Source organism: Diabrotica undecimpunctata, chromosome 1, assembly GCF_040954645.1.
Source record: "Diabrotica undecimpunctata isolate CICGRU chromosome 1, icDiaUnde3, whole genome shotgun sequence".
In the NCBI taxonomy this organism is placed as follows: domain Eukaryota; kingdom Metazoa; phylum Arthropoda; class Insecta; order Coleoptera; family Chrysomelidae; genus Diabrotica; species Diabrotica undecimpunctata.
The window spans coordinates 171,430,738-171,443,237 of NC_092803.1; the positions used below are offsets into that span (position 1 = coordinate 171,430,738).

Sequence of the window (12,500 nt, forward strand, 5' to 3'; positions counted from 1 at the left end):
AACCATTTTTCCAGCAACAGCGAAAAAGTGACGTTGTCCGTTCTGAGGTATTTTTTGTAATCATCCTCATCAATGATATTAAGCAATTTCGTGTCACAATAGTTCACACGATCAACAAATAATTTTTTCATCCAACATTTTTTCTTCTTTTTTTTTCAAATGATAAGGATAACAAGCACAATGCTGCCATTTTCCTCCTAATTTTATTTTGCGTAGTGTTTACTCGATACATTTTTGTCGTGAAAACAAACTTATAGAACTCAAGTTGGACCGTTAGTTGGATAGCAAGTCGGAGCGTGAGTGGAGACGAATATCCAACTAGTAGTCCTAATAAGTGGGACCGCAAGTCGGAACGTGAATGCCCAGCTGAATTTTTATTTACATCCAGTAATGCTAAATTTGCTAAAAAACTAAATGTAAGTGTTATATGAATTGTACCGTTACGATTAGGTATAGTTACGAGCTTTCGATGATATAAAGTGTCGCCGTTACCAATTGATGGCGTTATGAATTGTCCGTTACCGTTTGTGTAGTTACACTGTCGCGTTACGAGGTGGCATGGAACCATTTGGTTATGAATTTTGCAACTCATAAATTAGACAGAATCTGAATGTTCCAATTTACCTAAGCTTATATAAGTAGGTTTTATTTTAAATCTCGTGCTGCCAGTTCTAGTTCAGTTATATTTTCAATCAAAGTTAAGTGAAATTATGTTGGCATAGTCAATGTCACATTGTATCTACTTTTGAGGTATATTTACGGTAACAGCTGTGCATGTAGCGCTGCATTAAGGTATAAAATTTTAGGTTGAGATAAAAACGTAATCAGAGTTTATCATATTCAGGTATGCTGCATCCGCTTTAACAGCCTTTTAGGTGAAACATCTATAATGGCTAATGGCTAATAGCTAATACAACCTTTTTACATAACAGCTATTTTTTGTAAGTTTCGTAGAACATTATTTGCTTATATGTACATTTAGCTGTGTTGCAATTTGCCGTTTATAAAATGGTTTTTGTTTAATTGTATAATAAAATTATTTGGATGAGTAATAAATTTTGGTACATGTACTGTGTATATAGCAAAATTGAACTTTAAATATATGGAAACGTCGTTAAATTTAAATATCAGACATGTTTGTATATTATTATATTTATATATACTGAAAAACGTATATTGTTAAAAGCAATCATGTTTGGAAGTATAAAAATTCACATTACTTTATTATAATAAATTAACATAGTATTCCCAAAGAAGATAGAACTAGGTAAGATTTAATAAACTCAGCAACTAAGAGTTGGACATGAAATACCAGACACAACTGTTATAAAGTATACCTGCAATTTAAGGGTGGTGGAGATTACAAGTTACACCAATAAAGAACCGCAGCACAATAGACGCAATTTTCATTATCAGACAAATAATAGAGAAGACTATTAAATATGGAATACCAGCATACATGTGCTAATCTTTCGAAATAAGCAATGGCCTGAAACAAGGAGATGCGCTGTCACCTCACCTCTTTAATATCATCCTGGAGGAAGTAGTAAGAGCAGCACTCCTTAAAACAGAATTACTGACAGTAAATGGACCAAAATTACCACTAGCATACGCAGATGACATTGACATTGTGGGAAACACTGTCACCAATGTGAAGGAAAGAGACTTTTAATAAATTGGAGGTAGAGGCAAAGAAAACTGGTTTAAGGGTAAACGAAGAGGAAACCAAATACATGTGCATCAACAGACAAAAGGGACGAGATAGAATAGGGCAAAATGTGACAATAGACCCATATAACTTTGAAAGAGTGGAGAGTTTTAAATATCTCGGAGCAACAATCACTACAGATAACGATATCGCGGAAGAGATTAAAGGAAGAATTCAGGCAGCAAACAGATGTATGTACAGCTTAACACTAACATCAAAGATTAGAATGTATAAAACGGTGTTTAGACCGGTGCTCATGTATGGGTGTGAGACGTGAACCCTGACCAAAGAAACTGAAAGAAAACTTAGATGTTTTGAGAGGAAAATCCTCAGAAGAATCTTTGGGCCTTATCACGACATTAATAGCAACCAATACCGAATGAGAACAAATGCTGAGGTCAAGCACATGTATACAGCGAGCGATATAGTCCAAGAGATTAAATTCCAACGTCTTAGATGGGCTGGCCATGTCCATAGACTCCCTAATAACCGCCTTGCCAAATTAATATGGGAGCAAGCCCCCACAGGAAGAAGACCCTAAGGACGTCCACGAATGCGATGGAGAGACAATATATGGTCAGATCTAAGAACAATGGGGCTGCCCACTGATCCAACTATTATGGATGACCGTTCAAGATGGAAGCAAGTTGTGCAGTCAGCCAAACCCACCCCGGGTTGTAGTGCTACGAGAAGAAGAAGACGAAGCATTCATGTGCTTTGTAGATTTAAAAAGTGCTTTTGACAGGGCGAAGCGAAATGACATCTTAAATTTATTACAAGCTGAACAAATAGACCATCAGATAATAAGGACAATTAATGAAATTAACAAAAACAACAAGACCAGAGTTATAATGCCAACAGGGGAAACATAATACATAGAACTAAAAGGAGGAATCCGCCAAGGACACTCGCTCAGCCCATTGTTATTCAATATGGTGATAAATCAAATAATTCACGAAGTAAGAAAACGACACGGATACCACATGGAAGCGCATAAAATCACGATACTATGCTATGCCGATGATGCAGTACTAATTGCTGATAACGAAGATGACCTACAAAGGTAGCTCCACACCTTCAATATCACAGCAAACAAACTTAATATGAAAATATTAGTAGAAAAAACTAAATGTATAGTGATCAGTAAAGAGCCGCATAGATGTAAACTAGAAATAGACGGCAAAATTGTAGAACAAGTAATGAAATTCAATTACCTAGGAGTAGAGATCACTAGTGATAGGTATATAAGAACAGAGACCACAAGGCAAGCATCAAAAGCGGCAAGAGTAAGTGGTTGCCTCCGAGAAACCATATGGAGAAACAAATATCTGATGGCAGAAAGCAAAATGAAAGTATACAAGACAACAATAAGATCAATCCTAACATATGCAGCGGAGACAAGGACCGATACAAGAAAGACGAAACAACAAATCAACAATATCGAAATGAAAGTATTACGATCAATAGCGGGGATATTATTAAGAGACAGACAAACCAACAGAAGTATACGCGAACAATGCAAAATTCAAAATATTAACAGGTGGATTAAAACAAAAAAAAAAACTGGAACGAACATGTAAACCGAATGGGACCAGATAGATTAGCAAACATCTGTAAAAACAACAAGCCGTATGGCAGAAGACCCGTTGTAAGGCCGCCAAAAAGGTGGAAAGATAATGTACAGTCAACAACGACTGAAACAGAATAAGAGGCAGACAAACAGGAGTAATCCTAGTCGCGCGAAGATTAAGAAGAAGACCAATAAAATTTGTTCAGCTTCTGGTCGATACTAGAAGACTACTGATACCTAAACCTAAAAAGGATTATTGTCTTTGGCTGGTGAGTTTTCTACTGTCGAGGCTGGCAACATTGTAGGTAAATTTTTTATTGATATTCTGTATTATATCATTTTAAAATGGATAGCTGTCACATGAATAAGAGAAGTCTCATAATTTTAAATACCGTATTTAGTGAATATTGTCCAATTGAAATTTTACAGCGAATATACAAAATTAATAAAACATTTTAGTATAGGTTATAAGCTTAGTAGGTCAATACTTTTGGATTGTTTTAAGCAGCTCATATAGTAAATTTATATTTTTATCATGTCAAGTCAGTCAAATGGCAGTCAAATCGAAAGCAAATTATTTAAATGGAGCTAGACCAATCACAATTTTTTTTTTTTGTGTAAAATGTTATTTCTCAGTTGAAAACATTTGTTTATCTTCTGTTCATTGATATATAGTCATATTGATAGCACATTATGCATAATATGCAAATCCCTAAACTGTTGATACGGGGACAATGAAAAATAGATATTTGTCAACAAGTTTACAGATGTATATTATAGAAAAACAATTTTAAATTGAGTATGACCACCAGGTATAAAGGTTGACGCAAAATAGAATACTATAGTTTTGAGAGTTACTAATCCCTAAATAAAGTTGCCGGTGTCGGAGTGATGGAGATTAACAAGTACTAATGAATTTGCAAGAAATTTAAGATGTTTATTTTATTGGTTATATATAAAATAATTTATGGCCGTAACAGGGGCCGATTTGTAAAAAAATGAATATTATTTTAATCAAATTCCATTTCAGATTCACTGCTTTCTTCAGAATCTAAGGAATCTTCAACTCCAATGTTAATTATTACCGGTTCCAGCATTGCATCAGTCATATTATCCAAATTCCACATTTTATTTTCTCCTTGTGAGCATGACTAACAGCATTTTTCCAATTTTCTGGAGTTACTTTTGATAAGGAATGTTCCAATAATTGTTGTAAGTCTTCTAATTTAAAAGTTTTGTTGTTGTCCGACTTCACCCTTTACTTAAGACCACATATTAATCACGGTTTAATGCCATTTCATCAATTATATATTTTTTATAAGCTGCTTTATGTTGCCTTACAATAGGTAATAATTCCTTTTTTGTCGAATTCTCCTTGTACTCAATTGCGTGTTTATCCAACCATTCGATTATCTCTCCTTTTTTCCATGCCGTTGTTGGCAATGTTTCTGCTAGTCTTGAATGGTAACTAGCATTATCCATGACTATGACAGAATTTTTTGGAATTAAATCCAACATTTGCTCAAAATATTCTTCAAAAACGTCAGCAGTTATTTCCTCGTGGTAATCTTTGGTTGATTTTGAGGCAAAACTTAATAATCCACCATTGACAAAACCGTATTCGTTTCCAATATGGGTTATTATGAGTCTGCGTCCTTTTTCAACGGGAATATTGTTTATTCCAGTAGATACACCTTCGATGAATGCCTGACGGGAACTTTTCACATTTGTATCCCACCCCCTTTTGTATACCTGAAGGTACAGTATGACCTTCATTTAGCCAAGTCTTGTCCAAATAAAAAATTGTTTTTTCTTCTTCTCGGTACTTTTTAATAGTTCTTAGATAATCTCGTCTCCAACATACAATGTAATCTTTTTCAATTAAAACGGATTTTCTTCTATTCTTTTTCCAACAAAATCCCATCTCTCTCAATAGTCCCGATAATTTCTTGTTGCTTATGATTGGTAACTCTTCGTTTTCTCTAATTAATGTTTGGATTTTGTCCAATGTTGGAAATTCTTTGTTAAAAAAAAAAATGAGTGGACGCTGCGTCTTATCATGTTTTTATGTATTTCTTCAATTTCCAAGGGTTTACTCCCTCCGATCTTCTTGAGAGATGAAACAGTTCCTCCTTTTCTTTCTTTTAGGAATCTATAAATTGTTGCTTCTCCAACCCCTGTCATATTTGAACACATGTTAACAATTTCACGAACAAATTGCAAACAAATTCTAACTTATATTATTGGCATAAGCTGTAATGTGGCATAAAAACTAGTTAAACTATCATTAGTGAAGCCTTATCAGTAATTCCAGGTAATCGTTCAAAGAAGGTATTCTTTTTGTCAGGCGATAACTTGTATAGAAAACAATAATCACCTTTAAATTACTGTTTACATTAATTTATTTCGTGAAACATTGAATTCTCTCATTAATCACCCGTGTATAATTAACAATAATCGTGTGGCATATATACCGACGTTTTTTACGCACAAAAAAGGTATAGTGAGATTAGTGGACACTTATTTTACAGAAGATTGTTTAAAATATAATGAATTGTTGACGGCATCTTAAAATATTAATTTTTTTTTATATTTCAAAACAAGTATAGGGTGACGCCTATGGTTTTTTGACCTGTTGAGGATTTGCATACATAATGTGCTATCAATATGATGGAAAAGGACTATAGTTATTAGAAATGTTATAACTCAAATTATTTATTTAGAGTATGACAATATAAATTAATACATAAAACATTTTCAAAATATATAGGTATATACTTTCATATTACACTGCCGAGCATAAAATTAGGTTCACCTCGTAATTTGAATTTATTTTAAAAATTATTATTATTTTTTAACTATTTGTGATACCGAAGTTTACTAATGGACTGCTTAAAAAAAATGGTTATTGTTATTGTTTTCTTAAGCGTTTGAGATAAAAAGGACCCCTTACCCTAATTCCTAAAAACCATTATTAGCATTGTTTTTGTTTCTGTGGTTTTAAAGTCAATTGTAAATTGTTTGTGTAGTGTTGTCATTGTCAGTGTATTGCAATGTTCATAAGTTTTGTTGTAGCGGCAATAATTGAGGCGGCGTTAGAAGATGGTAAAGGTCAGCGCGCAATTGCGATGAACGTTTGTTTCTCTTAAGTCTTTCAAGTGTGAAACAAATATGGAGGCGACGATAAAGTCTGCTTACTCGAAGATCTGGTTCAGGTCGAGGCAGAATTACAACAGCTAGAGATGACCGCTTTGCCGTTTCTAGTGCTTTGAGAAAGCTTATTGTTTTCCGACAAATGTGTAAAAGTGTGGAGACGTCCAGGCAAGGTATATGGTTAAGTATGTGTTGTCAAAAGATATCGATTTGGTGGACGATTAGTTATGGCATGGGTAGGCACGTTTGACGCTCGCACGGAGTTAGTGTTTATCGAGAATGTGATATTGACTGTGCATAGGTACCTGACATGGGGTTCTAGACAGGTTCTAGAAGACCATGTTTTACCGTTTATGGTTATTCTTCGAGACGACGCAACATTTATGCATGATGGTGCACTGCCACACGGGGATATCTGGTATGATATCCCCGTATCATATTCTTTTCATAATTGCCTTTTTTTTCATCTCAATATATTTTTATATCCTCCCCTTTAATTTGCTAGGTCGTATGTTAAGACTTAATCAGTTGTTTATTTAGTACTCAGGCAGAGGCTTTTTTAAGTCAATAAATCAAAATTTGTCTTATAGTAAATCTATTTTTATCCATAGTGTCCTATGATATCTCGTATGTCGCCATATGTTCATTAATAGCGAAAGTTAATAGTAGGGGACAATATTGAAGGTACATGTCGGCCAGAATATAGACAGTGCTTTTGCTACAGAACATCGATATTGATCAGCGTAGAGCTTGAAACGCTTTGTGAAAGGGAAGCCCAAAGCAAAAGAATTTACAAAATCATGTATGTTCTTTATTAATTTGCTTAGTTACTATCCTCGAGAATATATTTGAATCATTCTAGGTTTAAATAACAGCTGTGTTCTTAGATGGCTTTATTTAAGTAGTTAATATTAGTCATGGAATTAGCTAAAGTAACTCGTATTTACCATAAAAGATAAACAAGTATAGAGATAAAAATATAAAATATGTATAGAATAAAATATTTTAAATTCAATACAATATTGATTGACTACTAACATATCCCGTTAGAAGTAGTGTCGGCTATAAATTCACCATTTTATGTATTGTGTGAACCGTCACCATAAAATTGACGACTTTTCCGCTCTAGTAGAACAATAGATCTAAAAAATTCAATAGATGTTCCTACAAGAATGGTATATTACAAAAGAACAAAGTGAGGACCAAGTTTAAACTTGTTTGCTCAAGTATTTATTACCTGTTATAGAGAGCCGTGCTGCTGCTCCTTTCTGCACGTCAACTGTTCTTCAATATTTCAGGGGCCATTCTGGATGTAATAAGGACTCTTCACTGCGGCCTCTGAAAGCAGAAAAACACGGTTGAATTTCAATGAAAGACGCAGTATCGTATAGAGAAGGACGATATGGTCAGTGGTGTGCGGAATTGACTATCATGCTAATGAATGTATTATGTATGTCGATATAAAGGCAGAGTGAGTGTTATAAATTATGAGTTTCATCATTGCACCTTAAAATTGCAAAAAATATCAATAAAAGAAAATATAAAACATGTAAAGATATAACAATAGTTAAATTATACGAATGTTGAACATTGTAAGAGTATTTTAAAATTTTTAAAAACACTAATTTACAGAAGTTAAAATGTAATAACAATAATAAATAATACCTTCCTTGTGACAGTAACGTAAAATTTTTTGCATGCAATAATAATATTTATTTTCTTGTTTAATCAATGTACCATCATAGTCTTTTTCTTATTTTTTTATATAATTTGTATTTCTTATTTTTTCCATTGTTTTTATTATAACTAGTTATCTCTTATGCACATTTTATATTGTTTTCGATTATAAATATTTTATCAGCATAAGGCGTTCAACATCAAGATTTGTGTTTAACATTTTTTGTCTAACCGTATTCTATCATATCTTCCTTAATGTACTCCTTTTATCCTTCTATGATCTAGACATTAAACAAATATTAATGTTGGATAAATGATGTTTAATGTTAAACCAACAACTGGTACACCCAGTATAACGCCTGCTTTTTTATTTTAAGAGTAATTGATTCTACACTGGATCCATTCAAGAATTCGCATTTCTGCAACATATATTTGTTAATTATTAATAACACTGGGGAACAATTTGAAAACATTTTTTTGTTTTCAAAACTGTAATAGATCACATGCATGTAAGTGGTGCTGGCGTCAGGGTTTGGTATTAAAACGTAATCTTATTTTATTCTGCCATTTATTTACATTATTTGGTACTCGTTACCTAGCGGTTTTGTAAGTCTTAGAGTTTGATCAATGCACATGCTCCAACTGATGATCAACCAGAGAAAATAAAAGAACAGTTATTCGAAGACCTAGAGCAAGCCTATAGGAGATGTCCCAGAAATGGCATTAAGATTGTATTAGATGACATAAATTCAGGAATAGGACCGAGTTTTCATGCCCACAATAGAAAAGCATAGCCTACACAACATCCGTACCAATAATGGATTACGACTGATAAACTTAGCAGCAGCACTCAATATGACAGTCGCTAGCACCTATTTTGAACACAAGAACTTACATAAGGTTAGCTGGACCTTTCTTGATAAAAGAACAACGAGTCAGATTGATCACATCTTAATAGATTCAAGGCATGGAACAGACGTAATAAACTGCAGAAGTTACAAAGGCGCAAACATAGACTCATATCATTGCCCAGTAATCTCAACATTAAGGGCTAGAATTTCAAACACCAGTAAAGAAAATAAAATAGATATAAAAAAATGGAATGTACAAAAGCTGAGAGATGCAACAATTGCAGAACGTAACTCGAAAAACATCACCAACAGGCTAAGGAATCAAAATGTAAATGAAGAAGGCCAGACAGATAAAGAATCCTACTGAAACAGAATAAACAAGAATAAAGGAAGGCATTGAAACAGGAGTGAAGGATGAAATAGGAACAGAAATTTGTGCCCGTAAAAATCATTGGTTTGAGAGGTGGTAAGTCGACAATTCATTGGATTGCAACCCTGAAACAAAGTTTGAAAAAAAACTACTGGAATATGGCATTGATACTCATCACATATTTATAGACTACAAAGCAGCCTATAACTCTGTGAATAGAAGAGATATGTTTAAAGTAATGAAAGAGCTGGAAATACCAAATCACTTGGTAAATTTAACAAAACTAACTTTTGAAAAAATTGAATGTAGAGTACGAATTCAGGGGAACCTATATGAACTTTTTAAAACAAATAATGGGCTGCGTCAGGGAGACCCTCTCTCCTGTATACTGTTTAATCTGGCTCTTGAAAAATTAATTCTTATGTCACAAATCACAACCACTGGTTCAATATATAATAAATCATTGCAAATCCAGCCCTATGCTGATTATATCAATATTGTTGGGAGAACGAAAACGCTGTACGAGAGGCGTATGTAACATTAAAATAATCAGCTACAAAAATGGGTTTAATAATAAACACCAACAAAACGAAGTAAGTGAAAATAAGCACGCAAACACAAATCCTACGACCACTTGTTATAGAAAACGACGTCATCGAAGCAGTGAACGAATTTGTATTCCTGGGAGCGCTCCTTAACACTGAAAATAATTAATACTACCGCTGAGATAAACCGCAGAATTTGCACGGCTAACAGATGCTATTTTGGGCTCAATCTCCTCCTTAAATCCACAATTATATCGAGAAATACAAAAATAAAACTCTACAAAACAATAATACGCCCAGTCCTAACATATGGTTCAGCGACCTGGACTCTTAACAAAAAATAATGAAAACATGTTAAGATATTTCTAAAGAAAATTACTATTTTTCGAAGGCGAATCTATTGAGCAGTGAATGACAATGGAGTGGAGAAGACGATACAACTTCGAACTTTATAGAATATACCAGGAACCAGATATCGTAAAACATATTAAGATAGGACGTCTGAGGTTAATAGGACATGTAATGCGGATGGAACAAAATGACCCAGCTAAAAAAACGCTCCTTGATAGACCTATTGATCAAAGAAGAAGACCCAGAACAAGGTTCCTTGATAACATCGATGAAGACATGAGAAAGATGGGAATGGAAAGATGGGTGCTTGGCGGGAAAAGGCAAGGGATATGGACGACTGGAGAGAAATTCTTGAGGAGACTAGGACCCACCCAGGGTTGTAAAGCCAAAATAATGATGATAATAAAGGTTTTATTTCGTTAGAGCTTACCAAAAGTATGCTCTGATGAAGCCTAGAGGCAGAAATATGCATATCAGCAAAAGGTGGTACGCTGTAACGAAATCAAACCTAAACCGTCTATTTTACTTTTAGTTTATTTTGTTGGGATATTTCCATTACACGAGTTTATAGTTGCATTACTGCTATTGACAATCTGAGTTTGATTTTCTCATCACAAACTTCTTTTCAGAAATGTGGGATTCGAGGTAATTAAACCTGGTAACCATCAGCAATCCTTGTGGTGTTAGATGTCATCATGATTACCATGACTTAAGTTTTCTTTTGATTAGTGCAAGACCGTATTCCCTGCTGACCGTGTCCAACTTGTTCATTGTTTAAACTAGTTTAAGTTTTGACCAGGCTACTATTAAGGTATTATCGGCATAGCTAAGGTTCGTGATTTTTCTACCACCTATCGTTATTCCGCCTTTCCATCCTTGTAAGACCGTTCTCTTGTTATTATCTCCATACATATTGAATAATATGGGTGATACAATACAACCTTGTCTTATACCAGATGTTTGTTTAAAGGTTTTGGAAAAGACGTTATTAATCTTTAATTTTTGCGAAACTGTTCTCATTTATGCTGTTAAATCGGTGAACTAAACTTTTGGAACTCCCAAATTTTACAAGATAAACCATAACCTTCTCCATTTTACGCCATAGGATGCATTAGTATACTGGACGAAGCATAAATAAGTTCTGTTGATAGGAGTATAACTTAATTTTTTCGTGCACAATTTATTTCCCCAGCATTCTCATACCAATTTAGAGCTGATTACATATTCTTTAAGTACTTTGAAAACTGCTTTATTATTGTACATTATGACAATGTCTTGTCTCCGATATTGTTTGTACAAATTTAACTGAACGTATTTTAAAACAGCTTGAGTTTTCTGTTGTAAGATGATTCTTTAGTTAAAGGCTCATGATCAACGATAGTTTCGTGCAATGTTGAGTCATATGTGTATTACTTAATGGCATTCTTGTTGAGCTTAGACAATATGTAGTTGTTACCATTATTGTTTCCACTTAAGTTGTTAGTAATTCAATTCACAGTATTAGTTACAAAATAAAACGAATTGCTGATTCGTAGGTTCATGCTCCGCCTTGTCAATATAATAAGTTTGTATTTAAATTTTATTTTCTTAGAATATACAAAGTGGTATATACTCTGGTGCCTTCGAGAAACCACTACAGATATATTTAAGTAAAGTACATTGAAAAAATGGTGTAAAGGTTAAAATTCCTATAATTTGAATTTTATTTTCATAAAAATGACTTTAAAGCGTAGCATTTAATATAATGTAATATAATATAATGCTACATAGGATGCTTTTTTCTAATATTGTTAATATAAATAACTTAACAGCATTTTTTGCTAAATCGCAAAACATTGTATCTAACAATCAGAACATCTATTATCATTCAGTACCGTTTATACCATCATTAACACCTAAATTAATACAAACACTAAAGGTTATTAACAATATAAAAATAGCAACAAAGAACATCAAAACTATTTCATCTTTATATTCCAAAACTAAATATCCATTAGTTGTACTCAGTGTGAGGCTGAATATGTTGGTGAGACCGGAAGAAATCTTTCAAATCGCATTATTGCTCACAAAAGTGATTGCAGAATTAAAAAACCATCTTGTGCTTTGGCAGAGCATGTAATCGATACACAGTGTCTTTTTAACAGTAACATGTTTAAGTTTAGTTGCAACTTCAGTATTATCATGTTATTTAATGTTGTTGTTTATGCCACGAATCTTACATTCGGGTAAGTTTTTTATAGTTTTTATAGCCTTTTTTGCACCATTCAAATTGTTA

General features: G+C 33.5%; 2 protein-coding genes across 15 annotated transcripts in view; one reads left to right on the forward strand and one right to left on the reverse strand.

The window, feature by feature from the left end:
• fdl (beta acetylhexosaminidase fused lobes) overlaps positions 1-12,500 on the forward strand; it is a 300,470-nt gene that overhangs the window by 164,370 nt on the left and 123,600 nt on the right. The gene's annotated exons all lie outside the window — the stretch shown is intronic.
• The window catches only part of s-cup (spermiogenesis-related protein stanley-cup), a 99,740-nt gene that overhangs the window by 62,739 nt on the left and 24,501 nt on the right, over positions 1-12,500 (reverse strand). Inside the window, exon 2 of the mRNA XM_072520559.1 lies at positions 7,669-7,769. The gene's annotated coding sequence lies outside the window, so the exon portion shown is untranslated. The remainder of the gene's footprint in view (positions 1-7,668; positions 7,770-12,500) is intronic.